Raw genomic sequence first — 21,945 nt, forward strand, 5'->3', positions numbered from 1 at the left:
TTTACATCCCCTCCCCCTTCCTGCCCGCTGCCTCCAGTCTAGAATGACGTTTTTACAACACTGGTTACTCAACCCTCCCCCTGCCGCCTGAGAGCCGAGGCGGTTCTTGTGACAGAGGGGGAGGGCGTTGACTGAGCCGCTAGCGAGAGCACCAATCCTGACTCGCACAATGGCTTTTCCATGCCTCTGCCTACGCCAGTACCACAATGCATGATGGGCACAGGATTCTAATACTAAAAGAAACACATTCTTGTCAAAATGTAGCACATTTCTTCCATACTAGCACCAACTATGCTACACTAATATATGTGAGATTATATGTGGTAGTTTGATGTGTGAGTGAGTATAACACGTTGTAATAACTAAACATCAGTGTGACTGGTATGTGTGTGAGTGACGTCGTCCATATCTAGCATGTACAACTCATACTTACCTGGCAAGGGAGATACCATGATCAAGAAGGTGGTTCACCCAGGGCGAGGCTCGGCCATTGCACTCCGGTCGTGCTGACCCCTGCGAATTCCCCAAATGTGGGAATCTCGATTGCATAATTTCTGGTAGTGGGGGACTGCGTTCGCGCTCTCCCCTGATTGAACTGTGAAAAAGAAAATGCTATTTCCATAGACAGTGCCTTGGTGACTTCGGTTCCAAATGCTAAGAACCTTGTTGTGGCCCTGGACTGCCAGCTCTCATTCAAGGCACACATTGCATCAGTCACAGTCCTGTAGGCTCACACTCTATAACATCCGTCATCAGTCATATCAAAACTTGACTACTGTAAAGTACCATGCATAGTAATACATAAGGCATATTACAAGTCTACACTAGAAACGGAGGGGGAGAGAGATTTTATCAGTTTTGTCCGTTGGTCTCTCTACACATATATACATAAGTGTCTGCAACAAGACAATAATAATAATGCTCAGCCTAAAAACCTAAAAAGTGCAGAGCCAAAAAAAAAGTGTCCAAAAAGTCAGTGCCAAGAAGTGACCAGTGCTGAGAGTCACAACAAAAAAAAAGCGCACATGAATGCCCCTCTCCGCAATCCCAAGAATGGGGTGAAAAAAAGTAATTTGGATGGCACGGGATGGAACAATATTGTAGTAGTGTATGCGCGTTGCAATCGTCCGATCCGAGCCTCGGTACAGCGTCTCCTCCGCCGTCTTGACCCACGTATAGGCTACTACGGACCTCCACAGCGACAGCACCTCCTATCCATTGTTTCCACGGCCAGGGCGCCTCCGGCCCACGTTACTCCGCCGTCTTTACCATCACTACGGACCTCCACAGCGACAGCGCCTCTGGCCCACGCCACGGGCTCCACGGCGATGGCTAATCCAGTGAACGTTAGCGTTGTTACGGCGAGGGCGCCTCTGGCCCACAATACGGGCTTTAACGCTGACAGCACGTCTGGGCCTCCTGCGTCGAGTTCGCCGGCAACGCGCGGATGCAGCATCGCTCCGGATCGGACCGCAGTCAAGTTCCATCCAAAGACAATTGGCCCAGCTTTGCCAATGTAATGAGTTACAACAAGAAAAAAGAAGACATGAAAAAAAAGCAAGAAAAAGAGAAAGTAGGAAAATAACTGCAGAGCGTAGCTGAATTGCGACTGCCCTCTAGGAGCTCGCATTCACTACACAAGTATTAAACTGTGTTAATAACTGTGTTAATAACTTAACTCACTGCTAGGTCAGTCAGCCTTGACATACGGGACAAATAACATGCTAGTAAACCATGGAGAAACATTTATTATAAACTATCAAATTGGTAAGTCATCACCATGTGCTGTACTCAACTTCTCTATAATGTTACAACATGAGTATTATGTACAAAAAGAAAAAGAAGAAGCGCTGCAGGGATCAGTATAGGCTCTCAGAGACAGGTGCTCTTTGGTGATACAGGTAGGAATATATGAACAAAAAAGGTTTCAATGAAGTACTGCTAAGTTCCAAGGTATAGACAGCAGACTTACAGAGAAGGAATTTCCAAGGCACTCCGTCGTTAGTGAAAAAATATATAATTTATTTGAGCAAGGCAACAGAATGGACCGACGCGTTTCGACCTACTAGGTCTTCATCAGGGTCTAACAAACAAGCTGATCAGCCACACCTAAATAGCCAATCTCACATTGTGACATCATCATTAGGTCAGGTGAGCACTCATTATTGAATGCTCAAATAGATCAAATAGACCGTACAGAGTACAGGGCTACACCAAAGGAGTGACCAATACCAGTTAAGAAGTTTACAATTGAATGAAAATAAAAAATAACATATTGGGAACAAAACAAGAAAACATTGTTTGCACAGTGCAGTAAATAGTTCATTGGGCCCAATGATTGTAAAGTAAATAAATAAGCAAAACAAAAAACGGAAAAACATAAAATAAAAAATATAAATAAACATTAAACAGATCAGAGAAACGGCAGGAAATCAATCTCATCATTTAACCCTGGGAATACTGTGGCTTTTAAAGTAACTATCCAAAAGGTTTCTCTTTGGAGCAACTTTTTGAGTCTATCGCCTCCTCTGCCGTCATTGGGGATTGCTTCTATAGCTATGGCTTTTAAGAAGGAGGGACCACCATGTCCTTTTTCATGATAATGGACAGCCATTGGGTAATTGGGATTATTCGTACGAATAGCCGTTTTGTGTTCTCCCAGTCTGTCTTTAAATTTACGTTTTGTTCTCCCCACGTAGAAGCACCCACAAGGACATTCGAGGCGGTAGACAATGAAAGAGGTGTTGCAGTTTGCAAAATGGTTAATTCTGTATATGTGATTGGAAAACACATCAGAGAATGTATTTGTTTTGGGAATATTGGCACAGTGAGTACAGTGACCACAGGGAAAGTTACCGATTGGTTTCTGAAGCCAAGAGGTTTTGGTTGACAGATGACTGCGCATTAGTTTGTGGGGGCCCTCCTGGAAACAAAAGTGGGTAAAGCAGGAAACATTTCTTTCATGGCAGGGTCACTATGAAGTAAACTCCAGTTGCGCTTAATAATGTTATGGACTTGTGCAGACTGTTTACTGAATGTGGATACAAAATAAACATTGCTTTTCTGAGAACGTTTCTGTTTACTGCTCAAGAGATCCTTTCTGTCCATAGCTTTTACCTTAACAAGAGACATGTCCAACTCTCTGTGTTTGTAGCCTCGCTCAGTGAAACGATTCTTCATTTCGACAGCCTTTGCTGTAAAGTCACTTTCTTTGTCACAGATGCATCTGAGGCGCTGAAATTGTCCGAAAGGGATGTTTTTGATGAGGTGGGGGGGGGGGGTGAAAGCTGTCCGCATGCAATATGGTGTTGCGGTCCGTGTCCTTCCGGAAGATGGTAGTGTGTAGCTCACCCATGGGTGTCTTGGTGATTTCCAGATCCAGGAAGTGTATCTCGCTCAGGCTGTATTCCAAAGAAAGTTCAATGCTGTCACTGGTTTTGTTAAGATAGTCATGGAATTGAATTAGGTCTTGTAGATCACCCTTATAAAAGAAAATTAAGTCATCAATGTACCGTCCGTACCATATGATGTTGTCCCTGTGGGGGTTGGAGGGGCCATAGATGTGTTCATCCTCCCAGTGTCCAAGGTAAAGACAAGCATAGTTTGGGGCAAAGCTGGCGCCCATCGCAGTGCCCCGTCTTTGTCTGAATAGTTTGTCCTGGAAGATAAAGACATTGTTGTTTAAGGCCCATTCAGTTAAAGTCATAATAAATTGGTTAGGTGGATCTTCATCGGACCTCAGCTGGAGGTAATGTTCCACAGCTTTCAGACCATCTTCATGTTTAATGTTGCTGTACAATGATGTGACATCCATAGTGACCATAAATGCATCTCCAATGTTTTTGATCTCCTCTATTTTGTTTAGAACGTGTGTTGTGTCCTGTATATATGAAGGGAGAGAGAATACATAGGGTTTTATGAAGTGATCAATGTACTGAGAGGCTGGTTCTGAAATAGAGTCAATTCCACTGATAATAGGTCGGCCTGGTGGGTTGGTTAGATTTTTATGTATTTTAGGTAACATGTAAAATGTTGAAATCTTTGGACAGGGTGAGTATTATGAGTATATGTACTTTCAGTGAGCAGACCATGCTCATTTGGCACAGAACAACTGTTACAATGTGTTTCAATATGGTAGGCAAACAAGTAATGAACAAAACATATAAACGTTTTATAAAGTGCAATATGTAGAAACCTTACTTGGTTACTTTCCACCACTGGTTACAACCCTCCCCCTGCCACATGGCAGGACAGGCAGTGTCTTGTGACAGAGGGGGAGGGCGTTGACTGAGCCGCTAGCGAGAGCACCAATCCTGACTCGCACAATGGCTTTTTCATGCCTCTTGCGTAGGCATGCCAATACCACAATGCATGATGGGTACAGGATTCTAATACTAAAAGAAACGTATTCTTGTAAAAAATAAGCTTAATTGACACATGAAAGCCTGAATTCAGAGCGTTGCTAATCTATAGTAGTTTCTAGTGTTTAAAATGTACCTAACAATCCACAACGGTCATTGTTATTGCTGGGAATCACTACTCTACTCCAAACCCATTGTAGGTATCGCTTCTCGGCCTTTTGGCTAAGATCAAGTGTAGTATCTGTTCTTATCAGTTTAATATCTGATACGTCCCCTACCCGGGGACCATATATTAAATTGATTTTTGGAACTGGGAGATGGAATAGGGGCTTGCTCCGTCCACTCCACGCATCGACCTGGTATTGCAGTACCTCCAGGAACGGTGCACCCCCCTCTCTATGTTTAATGAAACATGTTTTGCTGATCAGAATCATTATAGGCAACTAAAGGCAAGCTGCACTAAAGGGCACCAAATTATGCATCCATGTTAAATTGGCTATTTTGTGGTTTGGATGTGCAGATTTCTTTCTACATTTCTGTTCCAATATGCTGAGTTATTTTTGCTGCAATGTGTCTCGAGTGCAAGCCGGCGTCAATGTCACAACCAGTCTCGTCTAAATCCAGTAAAGCCCAGCTGCCCGGATCATAGTCGGGTCCGCGGTGGAAGGCTATCCACCGTTGTGTGTGTGTGTGTGTGTGTGTGTGTGTGTGTGTGTGTGTGTGTGTGTGTGTGTGTGTGTGTGTGTGTGTGTGTGTGTGTGTGTGTGTGTGTGTGTGTGTGTGTGTGTGTGTGTGTGTGTGTGTGTGTGTGTGTGTGTGTGTGTGTGTGTCCAGGGTGCTATGAAGAGATGCAGCAGATGGTGTTTGACCTTCAGACATCTCTGAAGGTATGAGGACTGCAACTAGAAGTAGAGAAGACAAAGTCTGCAGCAGGTCACACACACACACACACACCATCTTAGCTGTCCATCGTAGACGATGATGACGCTTGCTTCACGATGGGGAAGGGGGGTTCAGCGTTGTTGCCGCTGATGCCACTTGGTGTGGCTGTCGAGGCCGATGCGCGAGCCGCACATCCGTCCACAGGTAGGGCAGGGGAGCCCCGTCGTTGGGAGAATGCCGGCTTCCCTCTGGTGTCGCTGGGCGCGTCTCTCGGACCTTCGTTGTTGGTTGCTGTTGTTTATTTGTGTGATTGCTCTGGTACAGGTGACCTGCCATGCTGATCGATCAAGTGCCAGGGTTTCAAGCTGTGTGGGGTTGATGGCAGTGCGCTTCAGAAGGTCCTTGGTGTAGTCCTTGTAGCGCCTCTTTTGTCCGCCGGCGGCACGCTTTGAGTTTTGTAGTTGGCCGTAGAGGACTTGGCGGGGCAGACGATGGTCAGGCCTGCGGTTGGTGTGTCCTATCCATCGTAGGTGTTTCTTGGCCACGGCTGCTTCCATACAGCTGGAGTTGGTGCTCTTCAGGATCTCAGTGTGGGGCACCCTGTCTTCCCAGGACAGACCGAGGATCTTCTGAAGACAGCGTATGTGGAAAGCCTCCAGGTTCATGATATGCCGCTTGTATGGCGTCCATGTTTCTGCCCCGTAGAGCAAAGTGGACACACACACTGAGTTGTATACGGCAACCTTGGTGCTGATCTTTAGGTTGCGATTTTCAAACACCCTGCTGCGCAGGCGTCCAAAGGCTGATGAAGCTTTATTGATTCGGGAGTCTATGTCGGTGTCAAGAGAGCACACACACACACACACACACACACACACACACACACAAGGCACGTGCACCCTATATAGACATCAAAGGGGGCTTGAGCCCCTGCTTTTTTAACCTTCTGTAAAAAGTGCCCTCACCAGACCATGAATACAGTTTTTTTCTATGGTGAAAGAAATGCAAATGCCCTCTTTCCATGCCATACCCCTGAACTTGAATGCAGCATTTTATGTTGGAAGAATTGCCCTCTCTTTGTAGAAATCTGCTACATCTCCAGTATTAACTTATCACACACTGAAAATAGCCAACCTCTACACGCTGCGCTGCGACATGTTGTGAGCTTTCTGCTATAGGGCAGCCTAACCCTAACCCTAACCCATCGAAATTTAGCTACAGAGGGGTGCCCGCTGGCCTCCAGGCGCATACCACTTAGGCATTGCCACATAGTCATGGATGCCTGGCGGCGTCGCCGGTTTGATTCCCGATCCGGATGACCTTTGTCGCGCATCACTCCCCATCTCTCCCCCATAAAAGCCCAAAACTAGCTACTTTAGCTACAGAGATATTTGACCTCCCATTACCGACGGTATTGTGGTAATTACCGCCCCCGTATACCAAAAATAAAAAGTACATCATGACATCACAGGTTCAATCCTTTTCTTTGATTCTTTGAGCTTTTGGGCCTGTGGCTCCCTGACTATGACAATAATTAATTGTTAACTAAACAGTTATGATAGTTATAGCCCCAGACATGCCTCCTGTTGTAGATATGAGCTCCACTCAGTGCTGCATCTTTTACCTAGTGTTTACCAGCTTAATTTAAATATATGCATGTATGAATATACTGTATGTACTGTACAAGCAAACTATGGGCATACTGTATGTTTCACTGCCTTCATTGGTACAAAAACGAGTCAGGTTGTTCTTTGACTGGTTGTTTATTAGAGCACACTTGCATGCCTCCAAAACCAACGTAAAACTGAAAATAAAGCATAAATACAAGACAAGAATAAATAATCGAACATAAAGCATAACATGGGTAACTCAAACATAAGGAAATGATAATACAAAGGACAAATACAAACAATTTGCCTCACTGGCTGGCTGCATCCATGACAATGCAGGGAATGAAGAGATGCCCAAAGAGTACATTAACAAACTTTGCCAGCACCACGCTGCTGAACACACGTACGTCCGTCCGTCCGCACGGACGTGTGCAACACACTGAGCTTCTGCTAGAGAGCCATTCACCGGCACACCATATAATGGCAAGACAGCCGGAATAGACGTAGGAAGAAAACCTCTGTACATTAACTCTCCCCACGCTTTGAACGTTAACGTTCGCCCCATTTTTTACAGAACCTCGATGCCAATACGGCGCTCGTTCGGTTCGTTCGTCTGATGACTGTAAGCTGATGAGGGGTCGCGCGCCCGTGTACTGTAAACACATTTTCCGCAGTGATGGTGTAAAAAATCCATTATGCGTTAGATCAACGGAGAACAATTCACTTCCTTGTTGATTCCCTCTGGCTGTAAGGCTCTGTGGCCAGTGACTGGTCTTCTTCTTCTTCAACACATAACAGGCAAATTCACATTCATTCTCGCATGACGCCGCCCTCTGCTGCCTGGCAGACCAAAGTGCACTATTGCACAATAAAAAAAAAAAATGTCTGTCTATCTACTATAACGTCGCAAAGGTAAGCCGCTTTTTGATGGCACCAGACCCAATAAATAAATAAATAATCTGGCAGTAGGAGAGTTAATTAAGAAATATTAACAAATTAGAAAATAACAAATACATTACTAAATAGATGCCAATGGCGGCAGCTATTTGGCCAAATCACTTCTAGGATTTCAAAGGACCTTTAACTCTTGACACTATTGTTGAGAAGTGAGAACCTTCATCTTAATAATTTACATTTCAACATGTCATTGAACCCCACAAGCTTCAAGCAGTAACTCTTTCAATGTACAATTCAAACAAATAAACAATTCAAAATGCCAATATTGTGGCTTCACAACCTTTTAAACTTTACTTAGTTTGAGACCATTGACTTCAAAACACAGATGAGCAACAGTTCACAGCAATGGCTTTAGTAGTAGTAGTTAGGTGGTTGACTGGTTTTGCCTCCCACATTAGCATCTTTTAAGAGCCCTTTTTTCCTGTTCTCCTTAAAGTTGGTCCTTTCCTTCTTCCCTCTTGATCCTTCTTGGAGCTTCTGGCAGACTTGCAGCATTTAGCTGTTACTTTCTTGGCTCTCTTCTGCGAGGTCTTTGTGGCTGCAGGCTTCTTTGCTGCAAACTTCTTGGGCTTAGGGCTGCACGATTTTGGGAAAATATCTAATTAAGATTTTTCAGACTAATATTGCGATTGCGATTATATTCACGATATTATATATCTATTTTAAGGTAGGTAAAAAAACAAAAAAAGGTTGATATACCGGTAATAAATTATTTTAACCAAAGAAAATCACTTCACTACCTTAAGTCTAGCTTCTGTTGAATATTTATTGTGTAATACATTTAAAAATAAATTGATTGTTTCTAACTAGGCTAATTGGCAATCATGCAAATGGTTTGATTCAGTTCAGTTACCATATGTCGCTGCCTTTCTTTCATCAAGTAAAAAAATGCACCATAAGACACGCACCCAAGAGACCACATGTGGCTGGGGCAGGCTTGCCAACACTCTGTATTCACGTCTGTATTCACTTTCGCTTTCGGCTTACAACAAACGGGAGCTTTTAATCTATGCACAAGGATTGAAGGATGTTATATTTATAATGATTACAAGAACATTCACTACCTGTAGCTTTGGAGTACCTCTTTGGAACGGAAATAAACTTTTACGTGCTGTTAGACAGACAGTGTGATGCCTTAGCTCCTCTCTTGAGAATGGAGCAACAATTCTGTCGGCTAGTCCGCGGTGCGGCACGGGGATGCACGGCTATAAGCAAATAAAGACACCACAGTTTGGTAGTTAATTATGAAGCGATTTCTAAAATTAAAACGTCTCCATATTGCTTGGGAAGTCTACTTTCTAAATAAATTAATGAAAATCGCCAAAACCGCGGCCTTTTTCAAATCGTGATTTCGGTTTGAAAACGATTAACCGTGCAGCCCTACTTGGGCTTCTTAGTTGCTGCAGGTTGCTTGTGTGCAGCAGGCTTCTTTGCTTTAACGGCTTTTTTAGCAACATACTTCTTTACCGTCTCCTCTTCAGCAGGTTTGTTCATCTTGAAAGCGCCAGAGCCATCGAGGCCTTAGCAGCTACGCTCACTTCTGGCAGTAGAGCTTGTGGAGCAAGCCTCCAAGCGCCCAAGTTCTTGCCTGATCTGCTCCATAGCCTGCTTCCTTGCAATCCATCTGCTCCAACTTCTGTTGTTGCTGCTCTTGCTCTGCCACCACGATCCTCAGAACTGCCAGTATGGCTGCAGCTTCCTTCTCCTCAGGCCACTCAGAATCCTCATCCGTCCCATCAATGTGGACCTGAGCAGTCTGGACAACATACTTTGTGACTTTGTTACACTTGGCAATACTGCGACACACCCGTGCTTTCTGTTCACTCTGGCTCCCTCTAGTGTTCTTTGAGTGTCATAGCCAAGTTAGTTCAGATTTCAGAATTCCACAACAAAGTTCTGTGCATATCATGCTTATCTTCTCTGCAGCTGAAGCTGTTTTCTGTAGCTTGGTAGAGGTTTTTGTTTTCTAAGGGGTATCTTAATAGCAGGTGCTTGCAATGCTGCTTTTGTGGCTATGCTAACTTATTTGTGTAATTAATGTGTAATAGCTTTTTAATTACCCCAGCTGTCTTTTTGAATAAATTAAGTAAAATCACTACTAGGTCAGCTTTGACACAAAGGAGAAATAACATGGTAGTGAACCAGGGGGAAGTATTTACAAACTATAGAATTGGTAAGTCATCATTGCCACCATGTGCTGTACTCAACTTCTCTATAATGTTACAACATGAGTATTATGTACTTTCAGTGAGCAGACCATGCTCATTTGGCACAGAACAACTGTTACAATGTGTTTCAATATGGTAGGCAAACAAGTAATGAACAAAACATAATAGCACTATTACAACGTTTTATAAAGTGCAATATGTAGAAACCTTACTTGGTTACTTTCCACCACTGGTTACAACCCTCCCCCTGCCACATGGCAGGACAGGCAGTGTCTTGAGACAGAGGGGGAGGGCAAAATGAGGAACGCTTCACGAATTTGCGTGTCATCCTTGCGCAGGGGCCATGCTAATCTTCTCTGTATCGTTCCAATTTTAGTATATGTGCAGCCGAAGCTAACACAAAAGTACCCCCGCGTGACCAGATACTTATAGGTCTCAAAGTTGATGATCTTGAAGGTCATGGTTTCTATTAAGTACATTTTATATATTTGGAAGAGATTTTGACTGAGTTACATCTACATCGGGCATCTACAATACAATGTTTATTATAAGTTAAAACAGTAGTTAAGAATAGAAATGTTGGTAAAATATCTTTGTGGGAGCACAGTTGCATGCTGGGTAACAGGGGGAACGCCACTGTGTGAGTCAGGATTGGTGCTCACTATCAAAAGGATCAGTTTACAGCCCCTCACCCTTCCTGCCCGCTGCCTCTAGTCTAGAATGACGTCTTTACAACACTGGTTACACAGCCCTCGAGGCAGTGTCTTGTGACAGAGGGGGAGGGCGTTGACTGAGGGCGCTAGCGAGAGCACCAATCCTGACTCGCACAATGGCTTTTTCATGCCTCTTGCGTAGGCATGCCAATACCACAATGCATGATGGGTACAGGATTCTAATACTAAAAGAAACGTATTCTTGTCAAAAATAAGCTTAATTGACACATGAAAGCCTCAATTCAGAGCATTGCTAACCTATAGTAGTTTCTAGTGTTTAAAATGTACATAACAATCCACAACGGTCATTGTTATTGCTGGGAATCACTATTCTACTCCAAACCCATTGTAGGTATCGCTTCTCGGCCTTTTGGCTAAGATCAAGTGTAGTATCTGTTCTTATCAGTTTAATATCTGATACGTCCCCTACCCGGGGACCATATATTAAATTGATTTTTGGAACTGGGAGATGGAATAGGGGCTTGCTCCGTCCACTCCACGCATCGACCTGGTATTGCAGTACCTCCAGGAACGGTGCACCCCCCTCTCTATGTCAAATGAAATATGTTTTTGGAGCGGTGAAAGCGCTCCCAATCGACAGGTATGTCTGTGGCTGGCTGGCTATGTGGCTGGCTGGCTGGCTGGCTGGCTGGCTGGCTGGGTATGTCCGTAGCATGGCAATACCTTGAGTGGCCACACAGGTTAAAGGAGGGGCGCTGTTGTGCAGGCACAAACACACACACACACACACACACACACACACACAGATTCACCGCTCCACTTCGAACCGAGGTTTGATTTTTACAGTGTACTTGGGCACTAAGCTGGGAACCGGAAGTGTGCATCCTGATGTTAATTAATTTTATTAGATTAATGCCTGGCCTCCCAGACGACAGCCTCTTGGCCCTGAGTGTCACAGGTTTATCAAAGATTTACAGAAGTAAAGAAGTGGGCAGTTTTTTGTGCATCGTCATGCATCGTACATGTATCGTATCGTTATTTCTATGATATAGGCGGCAGTGGCTCAGGGGTAGAGAATCCCGTTCATTTCAGTGAACAAATCATTTAGTTCACGGTAATGATCCGTTCAAAAGATTTGTTCTCGTTCACCGTTCATAGTGCGATCGTCCTGTGAAAAACACTATCACTGGAGCGTTTTTATTACGTTGTGAGTACAGCCCGCCATCGTGTCCTGTGTCCCGGGGGCTATTAGGGGGAGGGGGCGGGGGTGTGAAAGACCCATTTCAGGGATATGAACGAATCGTTCACCAGTCTTGGTAATGATTCGATTCTTATGAACGAATCACTCATGAACGACACATCACTAATTAGAACACGAAGGGTTCCCAGTTCGAATCCGGCTTCCCCTGAGTTAATGTCAAAGAGTCTTTGAGCAACACTGAACCCCTAGTTGCTCCCTGTGAGCAGGTTGGTGCCTTGCATGGTTTCTTCTGCCATCGGTGTGTGAATGTAATGCACAATCTCTGTAAAGCGCCTTGGATAAAGGCGCTATATAAATGCAACATTTACCATTTTATATACTTAAAGGGATATTCCACTTTCAAAAAAAACATTTGTCATTTTATCGTCTAATCAGGCTTTTGGGAAGACCCTGGACAGATTTTAATTTGCTTCATTCAGTATTTAGATATTTAAGATTCATTTAATCAGAATAGGAATGTCCTGGGCCCCTTCCCATACACACCCGTTGTAACTTCAAACTCCATTTTAACTGTGATATATCATCAAAAGTGGAATATATATCCCTTTAAACGTAGTTAAAGGAGTAGTTCCAAAATGACTTTTTTTCTATTACTATTCTATTACTCATGCCATGGAGACTTGAGTACAATAATATTTGTTTTTTTTATTTATCGCATTTCTAAGACAAAAAAATGTATAGTAAATTTACCCCCAATGATTCCGTATGGGGAATCAATGGTGGTAAATTGATTTGTAATCAAAAATATGATTATTTTGGGATTATTATTATTTTGTAAGTGTTTCTTTTTTCTTTTTTTTAAAAAATGTATTGGTCAGATGGCCAGCGGTGTCGGGATGCGGCGGTCCAGAGACCTCATTACGAGTCAGATCCGCAGGAAGCGCTAAGCCCCAGACCGGAAGTCGTCGTCCGGCTGGTTCCTGTCTCACACCTCCAGGAGGAGGGGACAGAGACCACAGAGACGGGCCGCATTGGCTCAGGTGAGATCTGTCTGAAGATAATGAGGTTGAAAGTTGGGAAGGAACTGGAAAATGTGCTAGTTAACTTGACATTCTCATTGCATTTTTTTCATGTAATTTACCTCAAATGTGCCATTTTAGAACTTCAGGCTTCCCTGTACCTTTCCTGCAATTAAACTGGAAATACTTGTTTTCTCAATGTTCTTTTCACTGTTTAGCCTTCCTAATTCTTCTCTTTGTTACTGAAAATAAGTGTCACTTTTTGACACTTATTTTCAGCGGAATCTGAATAGCGTTTAAATAACAACTATAACATAGCTCATCATTTTCAGCACATTGTTTTCCAATAAGGAAACATTGATATTAGAAATCTCTATCCGTGGGGTGCAAGGGCTTCTGGAAAGCTACTGACTGAATTTCCTATTTTCTCCGATTTGAGGTTTAGTGCAGAATTTTGGCTAAAGAAAGAGTAATCTTCAAGATAGAAAGGTCATGGTTAGGGACATAGGGAAGTTTTCTATAGACAAATGAGGTAGTGATATTCACCATAAAGTTCAAAAACATCCTTGTTGTTATTTGTCAAGTGGACAGTATATTTCTTTGTGCTTCTGGAGATTAAGTTGTTCAAATATAAGAATACACTGTAAGAAGTTCCAACATCCTATTCTGCTACTTACACCTATGTGTCAGGATACTCCATGCCACATTTCAGAATTCCGTAGATGGGACATTTTGACAACTTTTTAACATAGCTCATCATTTTTAGCACATTTTCTTTTTCCAATAACCAGTCCCAGTTGACGATAATAAAACAAAACCGAACACATGGGTGGTGTGGATATTATACAAGGAAGCGCAGTGGCTGTCTGTCACAGCAATAGATAAGTGGTAAAAGTTGGTGGTACGTTCTTCTTTCGTGTATCATCGTCCTTTGCACGCTAGTCAACCATCCTTGCGATAACATTATAAAAATAACATAATGCGATAACATTATAAAAATAACATAATGCGATAACATTATAAAAATGGATTTTACTAACAGAAAGTTCAGTCCACCGTCCCTGGCTGAATCATCATCACAGAGACGCAGCCTCTCCCTCCCTCCCCTCCCTCTCTCTCTCTCCTCTCGTCAAATTTCACCACAGCGCACAGCGGGACCATAGACTGTAGAAAAATATGGACGATGCGAAGCTATTGGTTTCTATGCAGCGCAAATGGCCCTTTCTAACCCTTGGAATGGGTGTCGCCATCATAGAATTGTAAAGTCATCAGAGATGCTATTGGCTGCCAACGGTCACGTGCACCGCAGGGATACATGGGAGAATGTGTTCGGAGCCTCCAGAAATACAGCACACGAAGAAGAACACAGCCGGCTGGTATCAGTTTAGTTGGCCACGACCCCCCGCAACTTTATCATTTATTTTAAAATAAATTGGACCACATTTCGACAAAACGAATATGATGGTGATTGAAAGGCAATTCATGAAAATGTTAATTAAGGTTAGAAAACGAAAGGGGAAAATGAATGGGATCCAATGGAGGACAATTATCTTTGCGATCGGCCGGGGGGGGGGGGGGGGGGGGGGGGTGGGGGGACAGCGCAACTAGCGGTCAATCATAGGAAGTTTTACTTCCGTATTGGAGTCATTTGAAATCGGCAGAACTATGCCCCTGAGCGGGACACACAACCCAATAATCTGCAAGAAAGAGGCTTGTGTAGTATAAATGCTCATACAATCCGATGAAATAATTATGAAATCGGATTGTACTCTTCTCGTCTGGAGAGGCTTTAAGCTCTGGAATGTCAAACTGGCACCCTCTCTGTTTTTAAAGCCTGTCTTCAGGCTGCAGTCACACCAAAGTACCTATGAGAGTGGATTCCCCATTCCACCAATGTATTTCAATGGGAATGGAGTGGTTTCATGCCAGTAGAGGATTCCTGCATGCTGCACAGACCTTGGGTTTATGCTGGAGCAGATACATTCTCCGTTTTTCCCCCTCTGTCCAATCCATAGTTATAAGAAGAATAGAGAGCCCCTTCAAAACGGTCACCATGTCCATGGCGCTTCAGGCCTCCCCCAAGGTTCTGGGGGCTTGGTCCAATCGGGTGAGTCAAAGGCAGATACAGGGAGGGTCCTGGAAGTGAGTGGCACTGGTGTGTCACTGCATGGCTTTGGGACAGAATGCACTCTTTATGCTTATGATCTCTGGTTTATTGTGATTCTTTCTTGTGTATCTTATCGTTGTCTCTTCGACATTTTCTGTAAAGCACTTTGGTCAACTCTGTTGTTTTGTTTAAACATGCTCTCTAAATAAAGTTGGATTGCATATTGGATGCTGTATTTCTCTCTTATATGCATACGGATTGAGCTGTATGACATGCATTCTCACAAACCCATGCACTACAAAAGGCATGATTGTGTAAATAAAGCTCAAACCATTACTTTACCATTAGTGTGTGTGTGTGTGTGTGTGTGTGTGTGTGTGTGTGTGTGTGTGTGTGTGTGCTTCCAGTTTGCTATGAAGAGATGCAGCAGATGGTGTTTGACCTTCAGACATCTATGAAGGTCACGAGACGGTCCAGGGATGAGGACTGCAGCTAGAAGTAGAGGAGACACACAATTCTCAATGCCAGATTACACACTGCAGTAGGTAATACACACACACACACACACACACACACACACACACACACACACACACACACACACACACACACACACACACACACACACACACACTATATATTTACATCACTTGTAAGGACATTACATAGACTTCCATTCATTTTTATATTTACATCACTTGTAAGGACATTACATAGACTTCCATTCATTTTTATGCAAGTCCTGTCCCTAACCCTAACCCCTCAACGGTCCCTAACCCTAACCCTAACCTTAACCCTAACCCTAACCGTTGTGGGGACCTACTATTTTGTCCCCTCACTGTCAGAGGTCCCCTGCAGGTGACTGTGTGAACATGCGTTTAGTCCCCATAAGTATAGCTAGACAAACTCACACACACACACACACACACACACACACACACACACACACACACACACACACACACACACACACACGCACACACACACTTGATGGTCTTTATTTGGATCTTCAATAGAAGTGCATACATGATAATAGTGTTTTTGTACATGCAAACTATGAGCACACTGTATGTATATAAGTATATATAAGTATGAATTTATACCTGTATGAATATAATAATCATATTCTTTTTAGTATGCAGCCATTATTCAATAATTTTGAGAATTGCCATTAAATTAATTATCAGTACAATAAATAATTTTGGTTTAATTCAGATATTCTGAAACCAGCACACTAAAGCATTTAGAAGGTTAAATGTTGAAACCCCCCAACTACAACAAGGGCATAAGACTGTGCTGTCAGTTATTTATGTATTGACCTCTGGCTCCCTCTAGTGTTCATTGAGTGTAATAGCCCAGTTAGTTCAGATTTCAGAATTCCACAATAAAGTTCTTTGCACATCAACTTCTGGAAAGCTCTGTACAAATGGAAAATCAAAGATGTTTTAAAACTTAACTAAACTTTTCTTAACTAGTTTTATTTTAAGGCCACTTTTAACCAAACAGATTCGTTGCCGAACGAGAGCTCATCGGTAGGTTTTCGGCACCGGGTCGGGAACGTTATCAACGGAAAACTGGAAGACTGGACTTGCTCAGTTTTGTAGAGTCGCCCCTGGGCGTCGGTGAATTGTAGCGAGTTGTAATGGACCATTAGTTTGCTACTGCTGCAGCAAAACCAAGCCTAAATAAGCCAGAGACATTTTCCCGTTGCATATTTTAACTAAATAGCATATTCACAATCTCAACTCTCAATTTCCTATACTAATCAACTCCAAGGCAACGCTAGTAATAGTGATGTGTGTTGTTTTGGTGTGAGGAGAAGAAATCACCGGACAGGAAGCATCTCCGCTTCTGCTCCTCGGTTGCCAGATTCTGTGAGTTAAACAAGCGACCAGGTCTATGAAAACAAAGCCTAAAGGAGCGTCCAGTTTCACCTATTGAGCTCTATTACATTAGCTATTTTCTAAAAGAATGTTGAAAGTAAGGCCAAATAAGCAACTACAATTCAGAAACATGCCCAAACAAAAGTAACCCACAACTAGCAACATTATAGGAAAACACGATCAAAGTCGCTTGTAACGAGCCGATATGGCAACACATTGCGCATGCGCAAAACTGTACAGTAATTACAGTCGGCATACAGTCGGCTGGAAAATTCAATGTGCTTAGTTTTTTGCAGTTCTTTGCAGTCTGTGAACAGTTTGAACAAGTCTCCTGTAGTATTTTCGGTGTGGAGGCACCTTTAGTCAGGGACGGTCCTTGAGGCTGCATGCAGGCCCAGGAAGGAGCATGCAGGAACAGGCAGGTGCATGCATGCAGATAACAAGCAAGTTGAAAAAAGGTTAAAAATTGGTTAACGCTTCTTGTCAGTTCTTCTGTTCTTACGCAGGGGCCAAAACAGTAGTTAAGAATAGAAATGTTTGTAAAATATCTGTGTGAGAACACAGTTGCATGCTGGGTAACTAGGGGGAACCCCGCTGTGTGAGTCAGGATTGTTGCTCACTATCAAAAGGATCAGTTTACATCCCCTCCCCCTTCCTGCCCGCTGCCTCCTGTCTATTATGACGTTTTTACACCACTGGTTACTCAACCCTCCCCCTGCCGCCCGAGAGCCGAGGCGGTGTCTTGTGACAGAGGGGGAGGGCGTTGACTGAGCCTAGCGAGAGCACCAATCCTGACTCGCACAATGGCTTTTCCATGCCTCTGCCTACGCCAGTACCACAATGCATGATGGGCACAGGATTCTAATACTAAAAGAAACATATTCTTGTCAAAATGTAGCACATTTCTTCCATACTAACACCAACTATGCTACACTAATATATGTGAGATTATATTTGGTAGTTTGTTGTGTGAGTGTGTATAACACGTTGTAATAACTAAACATCAGTGTGACTGGTATGTGTGTGAGTGACGTCGTCCATATCTAGCATGTACAACTCATACTTACCTGGCAAGGGAGATACCATGATCAAGAAGGTGGTTCACCCAGGGCGAGGCTCGGCCATTGCACTCCGGTCGTGCTGACCCCTGCGAATTCCCCAAATGTGGGAATCTCGATTGCATAATTTCTGGTAGTGGGGGACTGCGTTCGCGCTCTCCCCTGATTGAACTGTGAAAAAGAAAATGCTATTTCCATAGACAGTGCCTTGGTGACTTTGGTTCCAAATGCTAAGAACCTTGTTGTGGCCCTGGACTGCCAGCTCTCATTCAAGGCACACATTGCATCAGTCACAGTCCTGTAGGCTCACACTCAATAACATCCGTCATCAGTCATATCAAAACTTGACTACTGTAAAGTACCATGCATACTTGCATAGTAATACATAAGGACCGCAAGTCTACACTAGAAACGGAGGGGGAGAGAGATTTAATCCGTTTTGTCCGTTGGTCTCTACACATATATACATAAGTGTCTGCACCAAGACAATAATAATAATACTTAGCCTACAAACCTAAAAAGTGCAGAGCCAAAAAGTGTCCAAAAAGTCAGTGCCAAGAAGTGACCAGTGCTGAGAGTCCCAACAAAATAAAGCGCACATGAATGCCCCTCTCCGCAATCCCAAGAAGGGGGTGGAAAAAAAAGAAGTAATTTGGATGGCACGGGATGGAACAATATTGTAGTATTGTATGCGCGTTGCAATCGTCTGATCCGAGCCTCGGTACAGCGTCTCCTCCGCCGTCTTGACCCACGTATAGGCTACTACGGACCTCCACAGCGACAGCGCCTCCGATCCATTGTTTCCACAGCCAGGGCGCCTCCGGCCCACGTTACTCCGCCGTCTTTACCATCACTACGGACCTCCACAGCGACAGCGCCTCCGGTCCACGCCACGGGCTCCACGGCGAGGGCTAATCCAGTGAACGTTAGCGATGTTACGGCGAGGGCGCCTCTGGCCACGATACAGGCTTTCACGCCGACAGCACGTCTGGGCCTCCTGCGTCGAGTTCGCGCGACAACGCGCGGATGCAGCGTCGCTCCAGATCGGACCGCAGCCAAGTTCCATCCAAAGACAAGGTCCACGTAAACGTGATGTCTCCCATGCCTACGGCACCGACAGACTAGTGGGTCCAAAAAAAATCACAAAGGCAACGAGCCCCCCCGTTGCCCCAGGGCCACACGCTTAAGACAGGCTAGACAGGTAGAAGTAGGCTGCTGTTTCCTATGCTTTGTTCCAAGCAAGGCACAGAAGGCCCTACCCCCACTTTTCCGCCAGCCGATCAGAAAAAAACAACAACATCTAAACAACGGAAAAAAAATGACTAAACTACTCTATACACGAATAAAACAAAGTTGCTCAAAACATGCCCAGCTTGGCCAATGTAATGAGTTACAACAAGAAAAAAGAAGACAGAAAAAAAAAGCAAGAGCGTAGCTCAATTGCGACTTCCCTCTAGGAGCGCGCATTCACTACACGAGTATTAAACTGTGTTAATAACTGTGTTAATAACTTAACTCACTGCTAGGTCAGTCAGCCTTGACATACGGGACAAATAACCTGCTAAACCATGGAGAAACATTTATTATAAACTATAAAATTGGTAACTCATCACCATGTGCTGCACTCAACTTCTCTATAATGTTACAACATGAGTATTATGTACTTTCAGTGAGCACACCATGCTCATTTGGCACAGAACAACTGTTACAATGTGTTTCAATATGGTAGGCAAACAAGTAATGTACAAAACATAATAGCACTATTAAAACATTTTATAAAGTGCAATATGTAGAAACCTTACTTGGTTACTTTCCACCACTGGTTACAACCCTCCCCCTGCCACATGGCAGGACAGGCAGTGTCTTGTGACAGAGGGGGAGGACGTTGACTGAGCCGCTAGCGAGAGCAAATCCTGACTCGCACAATGGCTTTTTCATGCCTCTTGCGTAGGCATGCCAATACCACAATGCATGATGGGTACAGGATTCTAATACTAAAAGAAACGTATTCTTGTCAAAAATAAGCTTAATTGACACATGAAAGCCTCAATTCAGAGCGTTGCTAACCTATAGTAGTTTCTAGTGTTTAAAATGTACATAACAATCCACAACGGTCATTGTTATTGCTAGGAATCACTACTCTACTCCAAACCCATTGTAGGTATCGCTTCTCGGCCTTTTGGCTAAGATCAAGTGTAGTATCTGTTCTTATCAGTTTAATATCTGATACGTCCCCTACCCGGGGACCATATATTAAATTGATTTTTGGAACTGGGAGATGGAATAGGGGCTTGCTCCGTCCACTCCACGCATCGACCTGGTATTGCAGTACCTCCAGGAACGGTGCACCCCCCTCTCTATGTCAAATGAAATATGTTTTTTACTGTGTACATGGGCACTAAGCTGGGAACCGGAAGTGTGCATCCTGATGTTAATTATTTGTATTAGATTAATGCCTGGCCTCCCAGACGACAGCCTCTTGGCCCTGAGTGTCACAGGTTTATCACAGATTTACAGAAGTAAAGAAGTGGGTGAAATTCGTTTTTTGTGCATCGTCATGCATCGTACATGTATCGTATCGTTATTTCTATGATATAGGCGGCAGTGGCTCAGGGGTAGAGAATCCCGTTCATTTCAGTGAACAAATCATTTTGTTCACGTTCACGGTAATGATCCGTTAAAAAGACACGTTCACCGTTCATAGCGCGATCGTCCCGTGAAAAACACTATCACGGGAGCGTTTTTATTACGTTGCGAGTACAGCCCGCCATTGTGTCCTGTGTGCCGGGGGCTATTAGGGGGAGGGGGCGGGGTTGTGAACGAAAGTGTGAACGACCCATTTCAGGGATATGAACGAATCGTTCACCAGTCTTGGTAATGATTCGATTCTTATGAACAAATCACTCATGAACGACACATCACTAATTAGAACAGGAAGGGTTCCCAGTTCGAATCCGGCTTCCCCTGAGTTAATGTCATAGAGTCCTTGAGCAACACTGAACCCCTAGTTGCTCCCTGTGAGCAGGTTGGTGCCTTGCATGGTTTCCTCTGCCATCGGTGTGTGAATGTAATGCACAATCTCTGTAAAGCGCCTTGGATAAAGGCGCTATTTAAATGCAACATTCACCATTTTATATACTTAAAGGGATATTCCACTTTCAATTTTTTTTTGGTCATTTTATCGTCTAATCAGGCTTTTGGGAAGACCCTGGACAGATTTTAATTTGCTTCATTCAGTATTTAGATATTTAAGATTCATTTTATCAGAATAGGAATGTCCTGGGCCCCTTCCCATCTCTCTCTCTCTAGGTCGTCCTCAGACGAGCCTTCCATCGTCGCTTCCAGTCATCCCGGTTCTCCATACATCTGGCCAGCTCGTCGTTGCTTTGTGAGCCTACGTCTTTCTTGAGTACATCCACGTATGTTATTGTGGGACGTCCTCGTGACCGGTGCCCATGTGTTGGTTCCCACAGCACCAGTTTGCTGGCAGGAAGCTCCTGATGTCTTTGGCAGTGTCCTGCTAGTCTCATTCTTCTGGCAGCAATTTTCTCGCTAACCCTTGGTATTCCCTCATACAGGCTCTTGTTGGTAACATGTGCACTCTTGCTGATGTTAAGTACTGCACGCAACATTCTAGTGTAGCACCCGTCTAGAGACTTCTGCAGGGTTGGCTTCAGGGTCGAGCATTCACTGCCATAGAGGCGAACAGACTCTACCGTTGCAAAGAAGAAGCTGAGTTTGATTTGGCGGGGGAGGTTGTAGTTCCATACACTGTTCATGCCGTTCAGGGCCTTCCATGCAAGTGCCTTCCTCACTTGAAGATCTTTCTCGGTTGAGTTGACCCATGCGCCCAGGTACTTGAAGTTCTTGACTTCCTTCAACACAGCGCCTCCTGTTGTTGTCAGAGATGGGTGTTCCGGCAAGTTATAGGTGATAACCTCAGTTTTCTTGGCATTTAGCCTAAGGCCAACCTTGGTACACTCTAACTCCACTCTGTTCAGGAGTTCCTGTGCTTGTGTCATGTT

At 43.9% G+C, this 21,945-nt stretch overlaps 1 protein-coding gene across 8 annotated transcripts in view; it reads left to right on the plus strand.

The window, feature by feature from the left end:
* The window catches only part of LOC308306840 (uncharacterized protein), a 64,249-nt gene that overhangs the window by 30,623 nt on the left and 11,681 nt on the right, over nucleotides 1-21,945 (plus strand). For 4 of the 8 annotated variants that reach the window (XM_080751891.1, XM_080751897.1, XM_080751893.1 and 1 more), the window contains 2 exons: nucleotides 12,732-12,893; nucleotides 15,387-15,524. The gene's annotated coding sequence lies outside the window, so the exon portion shown is untranslated. Of the gene's footprint in view, nucleotides 1-5,185; nucleotides 5,249-12,731; nucleotides 12,894-14,887; nucleotides 14,980-15,386; nucleotides 15,525-21,945 lie in introns of those variants that run through there. The other 4 variants (XR_013963174.1, XM_080751892.1, XM_080751895.1 and 1 more) reach the window with 4 other exon arrangements.

Source organism: Nannobrachium achirus, assembly GCF_963921795.1.
Source record: "Nannobrachium achirus genome assembly, chromosome: 21".
In the NCBI taxonomy this organism is placed as follows: Eukaryota; Metazoa; Chordata; class Actinopteri; order Myctophiformes; family Myctophidae; genus Nannobrachium; species Nannobrachium achirus.